The sequence below is a fragment of the Microcaecilia unicolor genome, chromosome 1 (genome assembly GCF_901765095.1).
Source record: "Microcaecilia unicolor chromosome 1, aMicUni1.1, whole genome shotgun sequence".
Taxonomy (NCBI): domain Eukaryota; kingdom Metazoa; phylum Chordata; class Amphibia; order Gymnophiona; family Siphonopidae; genus Microcaecilia; species Microcaecilia unicolor.
The window spans coordinates 486,932,026-486,956,026 of NC_044031.1; the positions used below are offsets into that span (position 1 = coordinate 486,932,026).

The following is a 24,001-nucleotide window of genomic DNA, read 5'->3' on the forward strand; positions in this document are numbered from 1 at the left end:
ATACCCTAGAGGAGAGGAGGGATGGGGAGATATGATACAGACGTTTAAATATTTGAAAGGTATTAATATAGAAATACATATTTTCCAAAGAAGGGAAAATGGTATAACTAGAGGACATGATTTGAAGTTGCAGGGTGGTAGACTTAGGAGTAATGTCAAAAATTTCTTTTTCATGAAGAGGGTGGTTGATGCCTGGAATGCCCTCCCTAGGGAGGTGGTGGAGAAGAGAACTGTGGCGGAATTCAAGGTGGCGTGGGATGAACACAGGGGATCTCTAATTAGAAAATGAATGGTATAAAAAGCAAGACTTAAAGGTTTGCATATGTGTTTGCATGTCAAGTGGTGCAAAGATGGCAACTCTGGCTAAATCAACTAAGGCCGGTGCTGGGCTGGCTTCTATGGTCTGAGTCCCACAAATAGCACTCCGGCTTAGGATGGGCTGTAGAGAGCTTCAACAGAAAGTCAAGTAATTTGGAACATGAAGACAGTGCCGGGCAGACTTTTACAGTCTCTGCCCTGCAAATGACAAGGAAACAGTGAAGTTAGAAGTGAATGGGGCTACGCTTATAGACTATTGTGAAAAAGAATGGATACCCAGAGGACTAAGAATGCAAATCAGGCCCCAGATATTCAAACACAATGAAGAATTCTTAGATAAATGGAACAGGATTTTAAGTCGATGTTCTCTTGACCTTATGTTATTAATCATAGAGTGCAGTAAAAAAGAATTGAGTGCACAACAAAAAATAGCTGATGAAATTAATCAGTTACAAACAAAGGTCGATATGGAAGCGTTCGACAAACAACATAAAGAGATTAAAACAAGCATCGATAAATTTCGGGAACAACTCCAAAGACAAAAAAACAAAAATTTCCAGAGAGATGAAATGGATTATCAAAATAATAGAGTGTATAGATGGATGTAAGCAATAGAAGACCAGGGCGTACAACAAAGGTCGGGGGGCAAAGGAGTACAGTTTGAATCTATAGCAATATCATCCTCAACCAGTTCAGGCAATGAACAATATACCCGCCAAGATTTTTTAGACAGAGGCAGAGGACAGAAAAGACGTCAAAAAGGATATCGAGGGAACCAACAAACAAGGCCGCTAACACGGTCCCAAGACAGATGGAAGAAATAATATTCAATCTTTCTAAAAGAATATTAACAACTGAAGAACAGAAAGTTCTTCAAAAAGGACTATCGTTCATTCCAAGACAACCATTTGACTTATTTCAATTCCAAATAGATGTAGAACGCTTCATTAGAGCGTTAAATTTGAAAATATATTTCCATGACAAGGAAGAAGTAGCAAACCAGTCCATTTTGAAAAATAAGTCTCAATGGAATCTTCCTGGTCAGATGGATCCTCTGTTACGTGCTTTTAAAAAACTGGTAGTGGATGAAGTTCAGAAAATAGGAAGAAGGCGGATACTCCATCATAACCTGTCCAAAAGTGAGAATACTGCATTAAAAGCACTTCAGGATGATGAAGATATCATTATACGCAGAGCGGATAAAGGAGGGGCTCTCGTCCTGCTAGATAAGGATTATTATGAACATGAAATATTCAAACAACTAGCAGATGTACAAATGTACATTCCACTAGCTAGAGATCCAACAGAATAAATACAAAACCAGATTATAAAAGTAACACAAAAAGGAATGAGAGAAGGCTTCCTCACAAAAAAGGAGTTTGCCTTCTTAAACAAACAACATTCAACAGCACCACTGTTTTACATGGTGCCCAAGATCCACAAAAATTTAAAAACTCCACCGGGTAGACCAATAGTAGCATCTAGAGACTCTGTCCTAGTGCCCCTATCAGAGTATATTGATTGGTTTTTGCAACCATTGGTAAAACAAAGTAAAACGTACATACAAGATAGTACACATTTTTTAAACATCATTGAAACTATTCAACCAACAGAGTCACAGAGGATAATGGTAACACTTGATGTAGTATTATTATATACTTCCCTTCCACAGCAAGATTGTTTAATTATAGTAAACAACAGTCTGGAAATGAGACCACGTCCACAACAAATTCCCACTGATTTTCTGGTGGAACTAGCTGAGATTGCTCTAACAAAAAAATTTTTTGTATTCAATGAGAGATTTTATCAGCAATCGAAGGGACTAGCGATGGGAGTAACATGTGCACCATCAATAGCCAATTTATACATGATACAGTTTGAGAAGAGTTGGGTGATAAACAACCCGTGGGAATCTAATATAACAAAATGGTACAGATACATTGATGATGTTTTCTTGTTATGGGATGGTCCACAGGAAGAACTCAACATATTCGTGGAGTGGTTAAATAAAAGAGACAAAAACATAAAGTTTACCATGCAATCATCCATGACCGATATAAATTTCTTGGATATCAGATTACGGCTGGAACATAATAGATTCACTACTATGGTGTATACAAAACCAACAGATAGAAACACATTATTACACTTTACCAGTAACCATCCAAGAAAAACCAAAAAAAGTTTACCGTTTTCCCAATTATTACGGTACAGAAGAATATGTAGCAATACTAAGACTTTCAAGGAACAAGCTCACCTGCTCATAGAGAAGTTCAAAAAAAGAGGATACCCAGACAATGTGTTGAAACCAGCATATACACGGGCGAAATATAATCATAGAGACCAGTTATTATTGAAGCAAAATAAAAGTGACAGTAGAGACAACCAAGTACAGACCTGTGTAATGAGGTATACACAGGATAACCGTCAGGTGACAAGAATCATTAAAAAAACATTGGAAATGATGCAAATACACCCAGCATTTTATAATCAGTGATTACAGATTGCATAAACCAGGAATTATAATCTAAAAGAAGTATTGCAAGAAAGACAGTCAAGAAAGAAAGATCATCAAGTGACAGGTCACAAAGCATGTGGAAAATGCAAATTTTGTTCCATCATGACCCAAGGCAATGAATTTGTCAATCCCCTGGACAGTAAGAAATATAAACTCTGTTACAATACGGACTGTGACACCACACATATAGTGTATGTCTTGACCTGCAAATGTGCAAAGATTTACATTGGAAAAACCACAAGAGTGCTTAAACAAAGATTGAGCGACCACAAGCACAACTTAAAATATCGACGTTTAGAGGCGTCGATAGTGGCGCACAGTATAGAGAAAATGCATACGTTTTCCGAGTACAGGTGTACAGTATTAGACCACAAACCAAAAATGATACGGGGGGGGGGGGGGGTGGTGACAGAGACGGGAAATTAATATGTAGAGAACAACGGTGGATATATAAATTAAGGTCCTTGGTCCCGATAGGCATGAACAGCAGGGATGAATGGAAAGCTTTTCTGTGAACAGTCGAGAATAGGGTCAGGTAATTAAGCTCATGAAAATCTAGGGACTAAGAGAATTCCCTCCAAAATGGAGTTAATTAGTAGAAACCAGAAGTAGTCACCGCTTTAAGAATCAGTTGGTAAGCGCCACTTTTTGAACAGGGCAATAGAGGAAGTGGCTGACATGGAGAAAGGTAAAGGCAGGAATATACCCAAAAAGTAAGTAAGTACATGATGATATATGAAGCTTCACACAGCTTAAGTAATATATTTTCTGTTTATAGGGCTTGAATACTGGAGGTTCGGCTCCTAGCGAAGTGATAGCGAAACAGGAGCTCGCTGTAGAGTGAACCTAAAAAAACGCCTAAAGAAAATGCCCAGTATAAGATAAGTGCTAATCCCTATATATAAAATTATATAAAATAAGATTAAAAAATAGGAGATTAAGCATCCAACAGGGAGAGTAGGACTAGTGAGGATTCCTGCTGGTTACCGCACTGGAAACAAAGAGATCCAGCGGTACAGCAGAGCGGGGCTTTTCCAAATTGAGTGAAATAGCGCCAGGAATCTGAAGTCACTTACCCCCTAAAATCAACAAGCTGTATGAGGCATAGTAGTTTGCTATTGTGTGGTTGGAATTTGTAATTCTTTAGCAAATGTTCAGTATATAGGCTTTACATATGTAAAACAATTCCTTTATTACAATTTCCTCCATGTCCATCCAATACCCTTTCCTTCCCATTCTAGCCACAAAGCCTTTGTAATAACCTAAATAGCTCCCATCACCCGTTTAAACAACCATCTGTGATCATCTGAACCAGCTGATAAACACAAGAGACTTATAAGCAACTGTACTTACAATTGCTTCATTCTGTCTTCTAACAACCATCCTAAGGGCAGCAATAAATGGCCAGGAAACAGTGCATTTATTATCAGCAAGTGAATTCTCTCCGGGCTGGTGAAATCATACAGCGAGAAGGGATAATCACAGGAATCAGATGTGGGCAATTCTATTTGTTCCGCTTGATGGTCATGGTGGAATCATGCTGCATAACTATTTTTTGTCAGCAGGTTTTGGTGATGAAGTCTCAATCCCTTTACAGTGCATTTCTGCATCATAGGCCAAACATCATAAATAGGGCACAGAGATTTACATTTGACAGCCTTGTTTAAAATATCAGCAAACAGAAGTAATACAAGTATCAAATGCAGAGAAAAAAAAAAGAAGACCTTAACTCAAGAGATCTACACAACGTTGTTTTCTGTTGGAGGACAAAATACTGTTTACTAATTTCCTCCCCTTTCTGTCCACGTCACTCACCCGTGGCAGTGCTGCACATAAGTGCACATTTTCCTTCAATTGATTCTCTCCCCACAAAATTATATACCTAGTATTGTTCTAGCAGCCGCATTCTGGACTACTTGCAATGCCTTGATACTCAAAGCAGACATAGCAATGTACAAGGCATTGCAGTAGTCCAGCCTCACTACGACCATAGTTTGAACCACACAGCGAAAATCATACAAAGACAGCATAGGTTTCAGTCTATACAATGGTCTGACTACAAAGGGCCTGCACCAGCTCCAGTTGATTCAGAATGCAGCAACAAGACTCATAGAAGGTTGAAAGCGACGTGACCACATCACACCATTTTTGCAAAACTTCATTGGCTACCTGTACAATACAGGGCTAAATTTAAAACTCTATGAGGCAGATGCACTAAAGCTAAATGAGCCTATAATGACTCTCCAACGAGGAAAATTTGATCCGTTGCATGCATCAAAGGGCTTTTACCGAGGAAGCCAGCAGCTAACGAAAACGGAATGGAGATGAGCAATTAGTGTGAAAACCCCATTGAAACGACATGCACTAACCTTTTCCGATTGCCTTTACGCAGGAAAAAGGCAGGAAATCTAACGAGAGGTCTGGACCTCTCGTTAGGACAGCTCTGTGCCAGGAAAAATCATTAAGTGAAAAAATAAACAAACTTTGAGCCAATCCCAGCGCATTAGCAGAGCTAAAAGCGCTGTGATTGGTCCAAAGGACGTCAGAAAACACATAAAAAAATAAAAATAAAAAAAGGATCGGGAGGGGGCAAGGGCGCTCATCAGGAGCGTCCTGTACGGACGGCCTTGCCCCCCCCCCCCCCCGCTGCTCCCCACTTTCCGCCACTCCCCCCACCCCGAAAAAGCAAAATTCTAGCAGCCCCTGCCCCTGCCCCCCTCCCTACGTAGGTTACCGACGTCAGACAGGGGCGGGCCCAGGAGGAGAGAGACGCGCGACAGAAGCTGGGCGAAGGCAGGCATCAGCTTTCTTCTTGCCCGTGCAGCACCTTCGGACAGAGGAGAGAGGCGCTGCACGGGCCCGGTAAGAGGGAGGGGGGCCCGATGGAGGAGGGGAATGGCGGCGACGACCCCAAAAGGGAGCGGGGCACAGGGCGGAGGATGTCGGGAGGCAGAGCTGAAGTGAGACAGAGTAGTGAGGAAGGGAGGGGGCAGGGGCTGCTAGAATTTTGCCTTTTTTCGGGGGGGGGGGAGCGTGGAAAGTGGGGAGGCACGCGGGGGGGGGGGGGGGCAAGGCCGTCTGGTACAGGACGCTCCCTGATGAGTCGCCCTTGCCCCTCCCGACCCTTTTTTTTTATCTTTTTGTTTTTGATTTGGGAGCCATGTGCTTGTGATTTGACTGTGTTTTGAGCTGTTTTGTTGGCAATGCGCAGAGCAGCTAACATAACGCTTGGCTGCTCTGCGCATGATTTTGGGTGGGCCGATTAACATGTGTATTGTGATTCTTTGATACATTGTACGTTTCAATACCGATCTCAGCATGTGTGACTTTTTTTTTGGTGCATTTTTCGTTATTTTAAAATCGTTAGGGACTTTAACGATTTAGATTTTTTTACGTTTGGTTGCTGCATCTGCCTCTATGTCTGATCTTCAAGGTCCTGAAATGAAATGGCCCTGAGTGCCTAAAGAATAGGATGATCCTCCACACACCGCCAAGGACACTAAGGCCCTCCAAAGGACTTTCACTAACCACACCCTTTCCAAAGACATTACACGATGTGATACCCGCAAGCGAACCTTCTCCGGAGTAGCCCCCACACTCTGAAATGCATTGCCTGAAAGGCTCCACTTAACACAAGACTACCTCTACTTCAGGAAGCAGGTGAAAGCTTGGCTCTTCCACCAAGCCATTAATGGAAGAAGTAACTAACTTGTTAGTCTCACTCACACACACAAAGAGTGACTCGGGCTGCACATACTGCAGCGGGACATGTTTATCCACTCCTACCCTAGCTGAGATAATATTTAACCATCTCTCTGACCTCATGTGCAACTTTCTTTAAATCAGTCACTTTACTCTCTCTAACTCTTCTTACTCTCTTACCTATCTACGGGCCCCATTTACTAAGCCGCGCTAGAGGCGCGTTAGTGCTTTTAGCGTGCACTAACCATTAGCGTGCGCTAACTGTGTAGGCGCCCACAATATTCCTTTGGGTGCCTACAGAGTTAGCGCACGCTAATTTTGTGCACACGTTAAAAATGCTAGCGCACCTTAGTAAACAGGTTACATACCCTTCACTATGAATTAAAATGTTCTATTTCGTATTGTGTTGACATTGTGAGTAGTATACCACGCCATACTTTGTATTGTTATTTGAGTATTTTTACTGCTGTAATTGCCTATTGCTCATGTTTGATCTATTCTTACTGTACACCACCTTGAGTGAATTCCTTCAAAAAGGCGGTAATAAATCCTAAGAAATAAATATGCATTTGTTTAAAAACTACCTGAACTACATTATCAACCTGAGATTTCATCGTATGTTTATTGTCCATAATTACCCCCAGAAATGTCATCTCTTTCTTAACTTCAACACACATGTCACCCAAACAAACATTCTTTGGCCATTCCGCCAGTTCTTCTCTACCCACAATCATTACTTCTGTTTTGGCCACATTTAAAACAAGACCATTTTCAGCCATCCATCGTTTCACTCTCGCCAATATCGTCATCTCCCCATGACGATATCGGGAAGAAACACTGTACATCATCTGCAAAGACATGATTAAAAAAAACCTAAAGACTGAAACAATTTGCCTAATGATGCCAAATATATATTAAATAGTAGTGCCAACAGGGCTGACCCTTGTGGCACAACACAATCAACCTCAACTGAGCCTGACACTTGGGAATCACTCCACACAACCATAGAACTCCCTGTCAAATAGGAGGTAAACCATTGAAATATCTGTCCAGCTATTCGTAATTCTTGTAGCTTATCAAGCATCATATCCAAATTTATAGAATCAAAAACACCTGAAACATCTAGAGACACCAAACAAAAACAGTTGTTACCATCTATATTTTTGTGTTTGATTGTTTCTCTTGTATTTGCCTGTTTTAATGGATATTCAGGTACTCTTTTTTTTTTCTGATATTGTAAACTGCTTTCATATTGAATTATATCAAAGATGTGGGCAGGAGCAAGAGGGACCATCAAGGATTCTTCAAGTTAGGCCCAGGGTGCAGGGTGGTGGTCCAGGCCTACCTGCTGTATTTTCAGGGGGTGAGTGGGAGGGGGGTTTCTTTTATTCCGGTGGTGGGAGGGACATTGGAATGGGGGTACAGCTGGAGCTACTACCCAGAAGGTAACTGAGCACTGGCCGATATTCAGATCAATGCCTGTTTAACTTCACTGCATAAAGTTAGGACAGGCTTTTTCTGTCCTAACTTCATGTGGGTTCCAAGTTAGAAGGCTGAATATTGCTGCCAGCCAGCTAGGTAGCCGCTCCATCCAAACTCTGCCCCCAGCTCACTCCTAACCTCGCCAGTTAGGACTTGACCATAAAGACACAATATTCAGCAGCACTGTCTGGTTAAGTGTCACTGATTATTGCTGCTTAGCCCTCATCAAGCGAGCCTCTCCTGGCTATTTAAATGGCATTGAATATCAGGTTCTGGCATCATAAACATGGCAGTCAACAACTTGCCACCTTGCCAACCTTATATAGGCATTTCTATGATGAAATCTTGGAACAAAATACCACAATACCATTGCTTTCAACCCTAAGAATGTCTTCCCCTCTCACCCCCACCCACCCCACTAACTAACATCATTTATTCACTAATATCAACTTTATGATTCTACCCCTCCCCCCAACAAAGATAACTGCAACCATAGCAAATGCTTTGAATGTGATATGATATACACGTCTATCTCTCTCTGCTAATTTTGGGGCACAGACCTGCCCAGCACTAGTCCTACTTCTGAACTACTAGATTTGCCAATGAAGCCCACTGCAGTCTTGATCCTGATCCATCTTTGCCGTTTATGGGACTCAGACCAGAGAAGTCTTCTCAGCCTTGATCTTACTTCTCAACCCCTGAAGCTACCATCGAAGCTCAATCCAGCTATGAGGGCATTCAAATTTTTCTCTAACCTGGATCTGCCCCCAGACCACCCTGACAGTATCCAAGGCAGTCTCAGGAGCATTTATCTAGGCAGCAGGTGTTTGCAATCCAGATCAGCCCTTTAATATTGGGCCCACAAATTATTATTATTAATACTATGGTCTCTTTCTTCATAACTATGTACTCTTCAAACAAACAGTATCGTGTCTGTTATTGTAAACCACCTTTGGTAAATTGTCATAACTACACTCAAATGAATGAATGAATGAATGAATGACTAAATAGATTAGTTATTGGAACACAATAAAGTCACTTTTATTTCTTAAAAGTTTGTTCATTCTAGAACAAAAGGCTAAGAAAGAGGATCCTAATCACAGATTCAAGTTTGTTGGGCTCAGGGAAAGGAATGATTCTGATGTTGGCATTTTCAAAGACATTTATAGCATATTTACGTTTGCAGATGTTCTGTTTGCCGTTACAGAATTGCTAGAGGACGAACTGTAAACCTAGCATCTTCTTTTAGTAACAGCCCTTCATGCAATGCTGTTTTGGAGTTCAGGAAAATTCCCCAAGGAGTTTCACAGTGCCAGACTTTAAAAGGTTGTTTTTGTTTCTGTCTGAGCATGAATGTGTTCAAAAGACGCAGTGATGTCATGGTTCAGTCAATGTGAAAGTTTAGTAGAGAAGGACCGAAACTCAGTGGTGCGATATGTGGTTGCATATACTGTAATATTGGGAGAGCTTGTCATAAGAAGAGCCATTGAATGTACTTGTTTAAAGTTCACTAGATAAATGTATTCAGTTAAGTTTAGGATAGGAGTTTCAGCAGCCTGCATAAGTATAGCCAGATATCACAAATTATCAGCACTATTTATCTAAATTTTAACTGTACCTCCTGCACACACTTTTCTACACTCCTATCATTGTCCAGTTAAATTTTGTCCACCCGAATGAGTTTGAGGGGGAGGGGGAAGTTGGTGATGGGTTTGTCCATACAGGGTAAAGTACGCAAACAGGAAGAAGACTTTACGTAAGTCCAGCAGGAACCAAGAAGTAGTAGAGGATGATGCAATATGACGGACCAACCAGGGAGATGAATTTCACAGTTCTTTATTGAAAGCACCAGAAAATATGGAGCTGACATGGTCCGTGTTTCGGCGCATGCAGCCGCCTGCCTAAGGAGTCACAATCATACTCTGGCAGTCAGATCAAAAGAAAGTGTGCCTGGTGCAGGAGTGCAGCACAGCTTACTGGTTCAGACTGCTTGCTGTCTGGTATATCGATGATAGGAACGCAATATAGCATTGAAGTGGGGAGGAGAAGGGATTGGACTGTGAGAGATTGACAGAGTGCCATGAAAGATGGAGGGGAAGAGTGTGCCTACCTTCCTTTATAGAAATACTAGTGAAACCAGGTGTACGTGTATGTATGTGTCTAGATGAGAGCTCTTATACCAGTCAGAGCTGGTGTCAATGCTTGTGTTGAACTGTGTCGAGATTCCAGAGATATATGTATAAGTACATCTGTAGTTAGTGCCCCAAACTAGTCTGCCCATATGAACGTCCATCTGCAAACTATACACTAACAAAGATATGTGCATAGTTACAGAGGAGCACCACAGCCAGATTTCCTGTATTTATGCGCATGTACACACATATATTTATTTATTTATAAACTTTTTACTCTGCACTGTCTTATAATTCTAGGTGGTTTCCAGAAAAACATGCATAATGAAAAAAATGCTAACAAATAGTCGAAATTCATTCAGACACAAATTTAACATAAATAAAATATGTATGCAACAGTTAAATATGCCTCAAATACAGCAACTACCTCTAACTAACAGCAAAAGCTTGTGTAAACATGTTTGCTTTCAACTGCTTTCTAAATTGTACAATAGAGTGGATTTTACACAGAGCTTCAGGTAATGCGTTCCATAAAACAGACCCCTCTATGTAAAATATTGAGGGTCGACAGGCTAGTGGTGTAGCCAGACACCTAATTTCGGGTGGGCCTAGGCCTAGAGTGAGTGGGCACAAGAATCCTGCCCCCATACCAGCATCTGTCCCTCCCCATCTCCCCCCATGGCAATCCAGTTTCACAAATCTCCACCTCCCTCTGTACTTTAAAACACCAGTTCTTCACAAGCAGCAAGCAAGGACTGATACACACTGCTCACACCAGCCCCATAGACTTCATCTGATGTACTCTCACCTATACGGAAACAGGACGTTTGTGAGGCCAGCGCATGTATCAGTCATTGCTCGCTGCCAGCAAACAACTGGTATTTAAAAGATATGCCAGAAGGAGAGATGCCAGGAGTTTTCCGCTGGTGGCCACTACTGGGTGGGCCTGAGCCCAAAGTAGGTGGGCCTGTGCCCACCCATGGCCACAGCATTTCTGTTAGCACTTTCTTTATAGAATTACCCCATTAATACGTGCAGTACATTGGGCCCTTGGCAGACATAACATTTGTGAGCCTCCCTGCCATGGACCCCCATTTACTTCTTTTCTCATCAGCCCCTCTCCAAAGTTACATTTACTTTCTCTGTCCCCTCACTATCTTCATTCATTGTCTCCCCCACCCCCCACCCCCCCACACACACACATTTCACCTATATAGAAGTAGCAGAGAAAAGTGCAGAGCCTAGCTGCGGGCACAGTGGTGGTAATAGTTTGTGAATGAGCATGGGGACTAGGCAAGCACATTCATCAAATGGAATGGCTTAATGGTTAGAGCTGGAGATTTGCCAAGTTTCCTAGTTCCAGAAGGAGATTTTGGGCCAGTCCCACATTTCTAACAACCCTGTCCTGATGCGTTATGGAACCAGTAGTGCTAATTTCAGTATATAGCAGGGGCGTATCTGGAATCCGGCGGTAGGGGGGGCCAGAGCCAGAGAGGGGGGGCACATTTTTGCCTCCCTCCCCCCCCCGCCGCCGCCGCCTCTCTCCACCCCCTCTCTCCACCCCCTCCCCGCCGTCAACCCTCCCCCGTTGCTTACTTTTGCTGGCGGGGGGCCCCGTCGCAGCGACGTCAGACGCCGAACTGGATTCAACGAATCAGCACTGCAGCGTTACTTCCTTGAAGCACATGGCCACGGAGGAAGACGAAATATGGAGATTGCGGGTCGGACCTCGGCTGGCGGGGGTTGGGCCCCCCGCCAGCAAAAGTAAGCAGCGGGGGAGGGTTGACGGTGGGGAGGGGGGCCAAGGCAAAATCTGCGGGGGCCCAGGCCCCTGTGGCCCCACGCAGATACGCCCCTGGTATATAGAATCAGGGACTACAAATAGCACACTGAATTGGTATGTAAGCTACTACTACTACTACTACTTAACATTTCTAGAGCGCTACTAGGGTTAAGCAGCGCTGTACAATTTAACAAAGAGAGACAGTCCCTGCTCAAAGAGCTTACAATCTAATAGACAAGTGAACGGTCGGTCCGATAGGGGCAGTCAAATTGGGGCAGTCTGCTCACAAGCAGGACTGATTAAAAAGTGTGCCTCTTGAAGCCGGTTAACATGGCAGCTCTACTTCACTGGGCTGAGAACCAGGAAAGAACTGGACAAGTCATTTTCATCATCCATTGCCTCTTTTACAAACCAGAGATGCCAAAGGTAGACTGCCCAAAGACTGAGAGTACAGTTGATGCTTCTGAAGTATAAATTTACTGGGGGTCAATCTTCAAACAGGATTTAAGCAGGCATTCTTTGGATACCAAACACAAGTGGACAAGTACCCAACTTCAAAATACCTTTTGGGAAGTATGAACTCCCCTTAAAATCACAGCTCAGGAATATTGGGATACTGCTAGGCTCATCACTCACTCTGATCCTGCAAATTCAAACAACCTTTAAAAATTGTCTCTATCATCTATGGCAGCTATGAAATCTCACCACATATTGAAAAGATGAGTCTGACCACAGTGATCCATGCCATGATACATCACAACTAGACTACTGTAATGCCCTCTACACTGGACAAACCAAAAAGAGTTTGTATCACCTCCAATTAATTCAGAATGCTGCAGCACGACTGATAGAAGGCTGCAAGCGGCGTGACCACATCACACCCTTCCTGCAAAAGCTACATCGGCTACCAGTACCTTACAGGGCTAAGTTTAAAATTCTATGTTTGATTTTCAAGGTCCTCAAACAAAATAGGCCAGAATACTTCAAGAATAAGTTAGCCCTTTACACACCTTTAGGACCTCTAAGGCCCTCACAAGGATCATCACTATCTGTGCCTTCATCATATGAAATTGTACAATGTGATACCCACCAGCAAGCCTTCTCAGAAGTAGGCCCCACACTCTGGAATTTACTCCCAGAGGGGGCTACATATAACTTGAGACTACCTCTACTTCAGGAAGCAGGTGAAACCCTAGATCAGTTCTTATCTCTTGCTTAACTATACAATGAACTTGCCTTGAGTTTAACTAACTATCAAATTATCTCACTGACTCTGTACCATGCATCTTGTTCTCATCATATACCTGCTCTATATGGCTTACTATATAGCTCAGCTATATAGTAATATAACAAAAGAGAGGGAACGAAGTACAAACTAAAGTCCAAACAAAAAAAACAGCTACACGGGCCTTTAAAAATGGAACACAGTTCTTTAATGAATGAGCCTTGACAAAAAGACCCGACACGGGCCGTGTTTCGGTGACTAGCACCTGCGTCAGGGATCACCATGCACCCAAAACCCGTGCCCACACTACCGCCAGCCAATTTTTAGCACCTTTGTAAAAGGGCCACTTAGGGCGTCTTTTATTAAGGCGTGCTCACATTTTTGACGCGCTCTAAAATTGTGGGCGCACTAAACGTTAGAGACGCCAATGCATCCCTATGGGCGTCTCTAACGTTTAGCACACCCACAATTTTAGCTTGTGCCAAAAACGTGAGCGTGCCTTAGTAAAAGACCCCCTCAGCTCTTCAATTCTCCTTAAATGGCAGGAACAGAAGGGGAACACTCTTACCCTGTAAACTAGACTACTAGGGATTGCTGCGATAAACATGGTAGGTTAGGAAGCCAAGGGGTTGGGAGAGGATCAGGTTGTAGTTTTTATGTACTTTGGTCAGAGATTGCTTTACTCCAGGGGAGGGGCTCGACTATGGGAGAGGATTATGACTCAGAGGGGATTCTACACCACTCAGGATTTTATAGACCTCAATCATAACCCCCTACCCCCTCAACCATCTCTTTTCCAAGCTGAAGAGCCGTAACCTCTTTAGACTTTCCTCACATGGGAGGCGATCCATCCCCTTTATCATTTTCTTCGCTCTTCTTTCAACCTTTTTTCTAATTCTGCTATATCTTTTTCGAGTTACGGCACCCAGAATTGCATGCAATACTCAAGGTGAGGTTGCACCGTAGAGCAATACAGAGGCATTATAATATTCTTGATCTTACTTTGCATCCCTCTTCCTAATGTGCATCACTTTTGTCCACATTTTGTAATATACTTTCAGTCACTGAATTTAGTGGAGGTGCCTGCATGTATAAGACTAATACAGAGTTTACAGCCAAACAAAACTGTGTTAAACAGAAAATCATTGATTTCTGTCATTGAGAAGCGACACAAGGACATGTGCAATAGTCTGGCAGTGCATTTCTCTATTCTTCAGTATATCTGCACTATGGCAGATATATGGAGTGCTCATAATTGGAGTTTTTTTTAGGAACAACAGCACACTGGGTTGACGAAAAGACTCTTGTGCGCCATTCTGCTGCTCTTAGCTGTATAAGATTTAAAGGATAACACACTTTTGATGCTATTGCATATGTTCTAGAACAAATTCACATGAAGTTTCAGCTCCAAGGAAAGATTACTGTCACAATAACAGACAATGGCTCAAATTTCATCAATGCTCAAATTTCATTAAGGTTTTTGGAGCATCATTTGAGCAGTCGGCTGATACTCAGGATTTTCAAGATACGGCTGAAGTGTCAGAAAGCAATGAGGAAGTGGATTAAAATGCTTCTGCATTCACTGATACGCGGAGAGTACTCCAGGATTATTCCTCTGACATACAGTACTCACTACTGCCACACAAACATTGTGCTTCCCACACAATATTTAATTGCTTCACAAGATTCTAAAAAGACTGCAGAAAATTCAAGTTACACCACAATGGCTAATAATCTGCCCTATGGAATAAAGTGAAGAGAAGCATTCAAGCTGCTGAAATAGTTCATGACATCTAGAAACAGTGGTGTGCTGGAGCTGGCTCGCACCGGCTTGCAAAGAGCCGGTTGTTAAATTTCTTCCGGCTTGCGAGCCAGTTGTTGAAAAATAGCAAGCCAGCTATGGCTCTCCCCCTCCCTCCTCCCTCCCTCCAGATCCGCCTCACTGCCCGCTTGTTTTTTGAATTCTTCGGGGCAGGCAGTCATGCCTGCCCGCTTCCAGCGCTGACTGTCCTCCCTTGCTGATTCACACTTTAAAAATGGCCACCGAGACTTCCAGAGGCGGCCTTGAGAGACTTCGGCTGAAGTCTCGGTGGCCATTTTGAAGCGCGAATCGGCAAGGGAGGACAGTCGGCACTGGAAGCGGGCAGGCAAGACTGCCTGCCCCGAGGAATTCAAAAAACAAGCAGACGGTGAGGGACCGGATCGGGAGGGAGGGAGGAGAAGAAATCGCAAAACAACTCGGGAGGGGGTGGCAGGGGGAAAAGGGAGTCGCTGCTGGGCATGGGTGAATGGAGGGGGTCGCTGGGTATTGGTGCATGCAGGGCCGGGGAGAGGAGGGTACACTGCTGGACATGGGTGCATGCAGGGCAGGGGAAAGGAGGGTCACTGCTGGACATGGGTGCATGCAGGGGAGAGGAGGGTCACTGCTGAACATCTGGGTGCATGCAGGGCAGGGCAGAGGAGGGTCACTGGGTATGGGTGCATGCAGGGCAGGGGAGAGGAGGGTCACTGCTGGACATGGGTGCATGCAGGGCAGGGGAGAGGAGGGTACACTGCTGGACATAGGTGCATGCAGTGCAGGGGAGAGAAGAGTCACTGCTGGACATCTGGGTGCATGCAGGGCAGGGCAGAGGAGGGTCGCTGGGTATGGGTGCATGCAGGGCAGGGGAGAGGAGGGTCACTGCTGGACATGGGTGCATGCAGGGCAGGGGAGAGGAGGGGAGAGAGAAGAAATGCTGGACATGGATGATTAGATAGTGTTTAGGCAAAAAGTAACAAAAAATAAGAAAATATATTTTTTCAACACATAATTAAACACTCAAGTCCACTTTAAGAGGGGACATCCTACTTACTATAGCAGGATTAGTAAAATAAATTTTTAAAGAAATTTACATTCAGGAGACAATCTAAGAAGGTACATTCTATTTTACTCCTTTAATTCTTTTCCATGTTACAAACGATGTTAATTGTGATGGATCTATGAAAACATATTTATATGAAATATAACATACTATGCATTTACAAGGAAAACGAAGATAGAAAGTGGCACCTAGTCTCAATACCTCTGGTTTCAGTATTAAGAATTGTTTACGGTTTTTTTTGTTGTTGTTTCTTTCAAAACATCCGGGAACATCGAAATCTTTAAACCCAAAAACATTTTGTCCTTGTGTTTAAAAAACAATTTAAAGAACCATTGTTTGTCTGGCAGTGTGGCAACCAAAGTTGTGGCAGCTGCTAATTCAATATCAGATGTCTCCAAAGATTCTTGTTGTTGTTGTGGTTGTTCTTGTACTTTAGAAGGTACATAGTAGACTTGAGTAAGAGGTGGCAAATTTACTTCTGGTATCTCCAAAAGTTCCTTAAAATAACGTTGTTTCATCTGCAATGGATTTATCATTTTAAGCTTGGGAAAGTTTATAAACCTTAAATTATATCTTCACATATGATTTTCATAGATTTCCATTTTGTTTTTAAAAATTGTAATATCTTTCAAAATAGCAGTTTAAATAATTCCTGCATTTGAAACATTTTCTTCTACCTTAGCAATCTTTTCAGACTATATTTTAATTTCAGATTCATTTTTATCCACTTTCTTCTCAGTAACATTAACCTTTTGAAATAGTAGTCTTATTTGTTAAAATTGTGACTGAACCAGTTGAGAGACCAAGTCCCATAGGGAATCAAGAGAGACCACTGAAAGTTTCTCCAAAATCGGTAAAGGCATTTCAAATAAATCAGTTTCCATTACCTGACACTTTTTGTCCCACATCTTCTATCAACGGTTTGCTTCCTTCCAGGGGCAATGAGGATCCCTCTGGCTCCCTCTGAGGCTGTTTAACCTGGACTCCACTCGAGATCAACTCAAATCCGCGGCGTTTGATTGCTCGTTACTACAGAGGGGGAACTTGTCCGTAAGGGTTGCGGGGGTGGAGTTCTAGCATCGGGACTCAGCGTGGTATCCACTCCGGGAGATGCCAAAAACTCCTCTAACATGCCGGCATCTCCTACGGATCCGCTCCCAAGCATATTACCTTGGTTTGGTGTCCTCCAAAAAATGGTCAATAGGACCAGAAGGTAAGGAGCTAGGCGTTGGGGGAGCCCAAACCGCTGCCTTTCCTCTTCTTTTAGGCATAATGTTAGAAGAAAATTAAGGTCTGCACTGCTCCTAAATGCGTGCAGCCATCTTGGATGTCCCCCTCATTCTTTGTCTTAACCAGGCAGATGTGGTTTGGAATTCTTTTCCTTTTTCTATTAGAGTATGTGGTAATTTGCAGTTTCACAAAAAAATGAAATCACATTTTTTTCCATATATATGGCTTTAACAGATAGCGATTGATTAACTATCATGGTATTGGCAGAATATAAGTCCCAGATGTGATGTGATGGTGATGTAATCGTCACAACACTGGTGACATGTGACACATCAGGGTAGATCCATATTCTCTGTCCCAGAAATTAAAATTGTTGACTTTCTAAAACAGAGTCTCAAAATAGCATTCAGGTCTTGCTCTCAGACAAAGCTTACTAATAAAGTAGTACACTCAAATCTCATCTGCTGAGCTTTCTAATATGGTGGAGATGTCCAGTGATTGATTATTAGTTTCTTCATTATTACGGTTTTGTTTTTCCACAGGAAGAAAATAAACTTTATTAAAAGGAGGAACAGAGGCTTCTACCAACCTCCATCAAGTATTTCTTCCATGTTACTATAGGATCTTGTCCAATAACTGGAGGAAAGTTTAGAACCTTCAAGTTTAAATGTCTCAGAAAAGTTTCTATATTTTCCAATTTCCTGTGCAATAGAACTTTATCTTTAATCAATGCTGAAACAGTAGATTTATTCGCCTGAATTTTCTTTTCAGCATCAGAGATTCTATGTTGAAATTCTTGAGCAGTACTTTCTTGCTTTTGAGACAAATTAGAAACATTTACCACCAAAGCAGAAACCTCTAATGAACGTTTAGTTAGAGCAGTGTCCATCTTATGAGACCTCAGGTCTAGGCATAGATGGAATCATACTGTACCTACAGACACAGACTGTCCAACTTCATTCTCTGGCTTCGTGCTGCAATAATGTGTCATTAGCAGATACTCCGGGAGAATCCATGGTAAAGAATTGAGCATTAGGGCTGGAACAAACTCCCTGGTCCAAATGATGCCACCTGTCCACCAACTGGCGTCTCAGCAGAGGACTCACTCAAATGTATTGAAGGAAGCTTCAGCGGGGTGAACTGCTCGATCTTAGTTTGAGCACCGGACCCGAATTTTGCCATGTCATTTTGGAATATTAATATCTTATGGAGAATTAATTTTTTATAATAAATATAACAATTATGTGGGTGAAGGTGCTCAGACATTCCAACTTAAAACTCCAATCCCAATCGGATTATCACTTTTTATTCACTTGGGATGGCTTAACACGATTTGGCTCCACTAGATTCAGTGCAACAGATTGCAGTCCAGTTTTGTCAGAGTGAGCATATATAAAGTTTTTAAAAAACTTTTTATGTTTTTGAAAGGATTGCTATATACAAAAAAAATTCTAGGACTGCTTGGTACAATGATTGATATCTGTATAAGTTCAGCCTCTTGCTGATTCTAGTTGGAACATCTGAGCACCTTCACACATATAATTGTAATATTTATTATGAAAAATGAATTCTCCATAAGATATTAATATTCGTGTATAGGGGAGAATATTTTTAAAAAACATTTTCAAAATCCTAATACTATTTCTTGTTGAGATGTCATTTTGGAGCCATAAGGAAAGTAATCAAATGAAAATGCCAATGTTCTCTACACAACACCCACCGGCATCTTGACTTCACTCGCATGAGAAGCATGTTTTATATACGGAAAATAAATAGGTGTCCTTTTTTGTCTGGTTTAGCTTATCTCGTTAAGAGCTGAATATTGACACATAACCAGATAAATGTTGGCCATCCACACACACCCAGACACAATAGAATATTGCCCCCATAGTTGTTAGCTAGTAAAAGGAGGTCAAGGAATAATTCAGAAGTATACAGGAGAAAGAAGTCACTTAAGCATCTGCCCTGTTGGATGCCTGAGGGAACAAGGACCTTCTACATTCCTTCTGTATATCTAGCAGCAGGGTGACCTCAATTTCTCCCATCTTTGGTTGTCCAGGAACATCAACTAGGCTGAAGGAAACATCATCGAAATCTATAGTGTTCCTGAGGATTCAAGTACATCTTATCTGGTCTGGATTACAAGAACATGTATCTGAGTCTCAGAGTCCCTGAGCTGCACAACAGCAGTAACTGGAACTGTAAGTGGAAATTATGTTGAACAGTACTGACCCTCTGTTATCACTAGCAGTAGACTTGAGAAGAAGGGAGTTTGGACTTTCTCTGGGATCTGGAGTTAGGATTATAAAGCATTGGAGACATTGTAAATAATTTTATTCCTATGGACCCTGCTGCAGATAACTCAAGCTAACCTTTAGTAAAAGACCCCCTTACTTGCTACTTGTTGTTTGTACCTTGTGTCTGTATCTGCCACAGTGTAATTATTTTTCCAAGGAACAGATTCCAGTAATCAGTTGATTCAGACCTACAGCACTGGTAGTATCTGATTTATAGTGAAAGTGGAGAAAAGAAAGAAAAGCCTCCTGGTAAATACTGGTCCTGATGACGAGATGATTCTTGTATATGATGTTTATTTAGGATACACCAAAAAGACTCAAAACAGTGGCCGTGTTTCGGTGCCTAAGCAGCTGCCTCAGGAGTCTGAGAGATCTGGAGGGGCATAATTGAACGAAAACGTCTATCTCCATGGGCGTTTATCTCCTTCAAGACCCAAGGCAATGAATTCGTCAATCCCCTGGACAGTAAGAAATATAAACTCTGTTAAAATACGGACTGTGACACCACCACACATGGGGCACTTTTACAAAAACAAAAAAAAGGTAAAAGAGCTCCCAGGTGCATAGCACCCTTCCCTTGTGTGTTGAGCCCCCCAAATCCCCCTCAAAACCCACTGCCCACAAGTCTACACCATTACTATAGCCTTAAGGGGTGAAGGGGGGCACCTACATGTGGGTACAGTGGGTTTGGGGGGGTTCGACAACTAAGCATTAAGCAGCACAATTGTAACAGGTAGGGGGGGATGGGCCTGGGTCCACCTGCCTGAAGTCCACTGCACCCCTAACAACTGCTCCAGTGACCTGCATACTGCTGCCAGGGAGGTGGGTATGACATTTGAGGGTGAAAATAAAAAGTTGTGAAACATCATTTTTTGTGGTGGGAGGGGGTTAGTGACCACTGGGGGAGTCAGGGGAGGTCATCCCCAATTCCCTCCAGTGGTCATCTGGTCATTTAGGGCACTTTTTGGGGCCTTATTCGTGGAAAAACAGGGTCTAGGAAAGTGCCCTAAATTCTCGCTAAAAACGCATATTTTTTTTCCATTATCGGCGAAAGGCGCCCATCTCTGATCGGCAGATAACCACGCCCCAGTTCCGCCTTCACCACGCCTTCGACACGCCCCCATCAACTTTGTCCGCATCCGTGACGGAGTGCAGTTGAAAACGTCCAAATTCGGCTTTCAATTATACAGCTTTATTCGCTTTTGTGAGATAAACGTCTATCTCCCGATTTGGGTCACAATATAGGCGTTTTTCTATTTCGATTACAAGCAGGCTGGTGTACTTACTTTTCAGCACAGCTGGAGAAATATCACATTTGTGGAGTTGCTTTCACTGTGAGAAATATAGCCTGTTTGTGCTTTTCCTTAGCTGTAGAGAAGTCCTGCTGATCTTTTTACACCAAATCTGTCAGACTCTTGAGGCATGTGCTTAGGCGTTGAAACACGGCCGCTGTGTTGTCTTTTTGATGTATCCTAAATAAAAATTATATATAATAATCATCTTGTCTTCCTTATGTCACTTGGAAGTGCCATTCTTACCCTACTCTTTGGTTGGTTCTGCTATGGTCATGAGTTGGTTGTTCTTTCACCTCCATTGGGGTTTCTTTTCTCACTGACCATGGTCACTATTACTGTTTAAGTAGAGGTTTCATCACTATATGGACATTTACTGGGACAACCCCACTGCACATGTATTCATCATCCTTTTACCTTCATCCTATGATCTCTCACTACACAGCTTCCCTTCAACTGAAAGAAGTCTGCCTCCTGTGCATTTATGCCATGGAAGTATTTACATGTTTATCGCTTATCATTTATTTATTTACTATACCGTCACATATTGCAACAGCAAATCGGAATGGTTTATATATCATATCTCTCCTCTCTCACCTTTCTTTGAAAGTATACATAATGAGATATTTAAGTCTGTCCCCCATACACTTTATAACAAAGACCACTGGCCACTTTAGTAGCCATCCACTGGACTGATTTCATCCTGTTTATATCTTTTTGAAGGCGCAGGCTCCAGAGCTGTACACCATACTCCCAATAAAGTCTGACCAGAGACTTATATAAAGATACATCATCTCTTTTTCCTCCTGGCCATTCCATGAAAAAGAAGATGATAACGCCTCTATATAAGTCTCTGGTGAGACCTCATTTAGAGTACTGTGTCCAGTTCTGGAGACAACACCTTCAAAAAGATATAAACAGGTAGGGAGTTCCGGTGATGTCATTGCAAAGATAGCAGCCTAACCCCGAGCTCCAATCGAACCAGCATTATTGGGAGTTATTAGAGTGCTTTTACCTCCAAGTTGTGAATAGAGATATTGGCATTGGACATCTTAAATAGCACTGCAAACTCACAGATGTCAAAAAGGAAGGACAATGAGATGAAACACTACTTTTGCTCTGCCGACCGTTCCAATGTGGTGGGATCACATGGCTATCCAGCACTAGGGGGTGGTGGGATCAGATGATGAGGAGCTCTCTAGAAAATAGTGGCTCGATGGTCCCTGGACTTTGGACCTTTTACTGTGGAGGAGTGTCTTGTAAGCCATAAGGACAGCCCTTGCTTGTCAACAAGTATATAACTACAAGAGCTACATTATAAACTCCTTATGTGCATGTACATACATCCATCAAGAGTGAGAAGGATGGGTTTCCCAACTGATGGGACCTGTCTGAAGTTCCATGTGGATAACGCCTCATATAAACATTATATTTGGGAGTGTCCAGGGGTTCAGAGGTTTTGGCAAGTAGGTGGGTGAACTTAAGCTCCCTTTATCAGCAGAACTGGGATGCCTCCCCATGGATGTGTCTTCTGGACGACATGTCGGTGATAGTGGAAGGTAGGGTTACCATATGTCCTCTTTTAAGAGGACATGTCCTCATTTTGGATGTCTTTAGAAATGTCCTCTAGGATTTTTAATTTTTAGGGAAATGTACTCTTTTTCTTTTACGTGCCTATAACCAACACACCTACCCATATAATGAGAGAAACTATCTCTGGCTTATTAGTCAGCCTGGACACATGTAGGCGCTAAAGAGAGAGAAAGGCATTGCTGATCCCATCTCTGTTCCCTGCTGGTTGAATCTTTCAAAGGAATTTTGTTCATGCAGCACGACTTTAAGCATATGTCATGCAAACACTTTCACATGTATCTCAGAAGCCTGCCAAAGTTGTTGAGGGATATGCTTTTTACTGATAAGTACGCTTGGGCTCAGACTCAGTCAAACTCAAATCCGGAATTTCTTGAAAAGTAGATTGTCTACTGCTGTACTGTAAGTAAGTCACTGTTTGATGTGTGCTTCTTAACTATGATTAGATATTTCTTTAGCATTTTGATTTTTTTCTGTTCTCTTTTTTGTCTCCGCCAATATGGTAACCCTAGTGGAAGACATACAACTGTTTAGTTTTTTCTTGCGCAAAGCCTCCCTTATTGCCAAGTAGTGTATATTGCTCCACTGGATTCATCCAGAGTCGCCTACCCTTCTGCTGTGGTCCAATCAAATGCATGAACTCTTAACCATGGAGCATATGTCTATGGACACTAGAGGTGTCAAAACCAAGAAACAGTTCTTTTGTCTATGGCTGTCATATTTGCATACCATGACTGCACTATTCGGTTGGCCTTTTTGAACAACTGGAATTTGTCCTAGAGGTCGTGACCTCCTTGTGGTTGAATTGTCATAGCCTCACATGCATATAATATGCTCACAGTATTGTTTTGTCCTAGGGTCTTATTGCTGGGGATCTGCCTTGGGGTGGGAAAGGGGGGGAGGGGAGTTGGAGGGAATGGGGGTTCAGTTTTCTATGATTCTCTTGTTCTCTGTTTTGCCTGTTGTTATGTGCCATTATATACCAATAAGTATATATCTCCATAAAAAGATATAAACAGGATGGAGATGGTCCAGAGGGTGGATGTTAAAATGGTCAGTGGTCTTTGTCATAAAGCATGTGGGGGCACACTTAAAGATCTCAATATGAATACTTTGAAGAAAGGTGAGAGAGGGTGCTATGATAGAGATGTTTAAATATATTCATAGCATAAATGCACAGGAGGTGAGTTTCTTTCAATTGATAGGAAGATCTGGAATGAAACGGCAAAGGATGAAGGTGAAAGGGGATAGACTCAGAAGTAACCTGAAGAAATACTTCTTCATGAAAAGGGTGTTGAATTTGTGGAACAGCCTGCCAGTGGAGGTGATGGTAACAAAGACTGTAAATGAATTCAAGAAAAATTGGGATGAGTGCATAGAATCTCTAAGGGAATGAAAGGGAGAGTAGAGTCGGCTTCTGATTGTGCGATATTGTGCACTGAGATATGAGTCATCACATAGGCTTTGGCTCTCTGAGCAAGATCTTCACAGGTAATGGGCTAGATTTTATATAAGGGGCCTGAAAATTCCCTACAGAAAAAAATGCATCCAGGCGTATTCTGTAAAGTACA

General features: G+C 42.4%; 1 long non-coding RNA gene across 1 annotated transcript; it reads left to right on the forward strand.

Moving 5' to 3' along the window:
- The first annotated feature begins 16,216 nt into the window (after positions 1 to 16,216).
- LOC115460760 lies at positions 16,217 to 23,680 on the forward strand. Its single transcript, XR_003940555.1, has 3 exons — positions 16,217 to 16,227; positions 20,231 to 20,233; positions 23,598 to 23,680. It is a non-coding gene; the product is annotated as an uncharacterized LOC115460760 (long non-coding RNA).
- Positions 23,681 to 24,001: the final 321 nt, after the last annotated feature.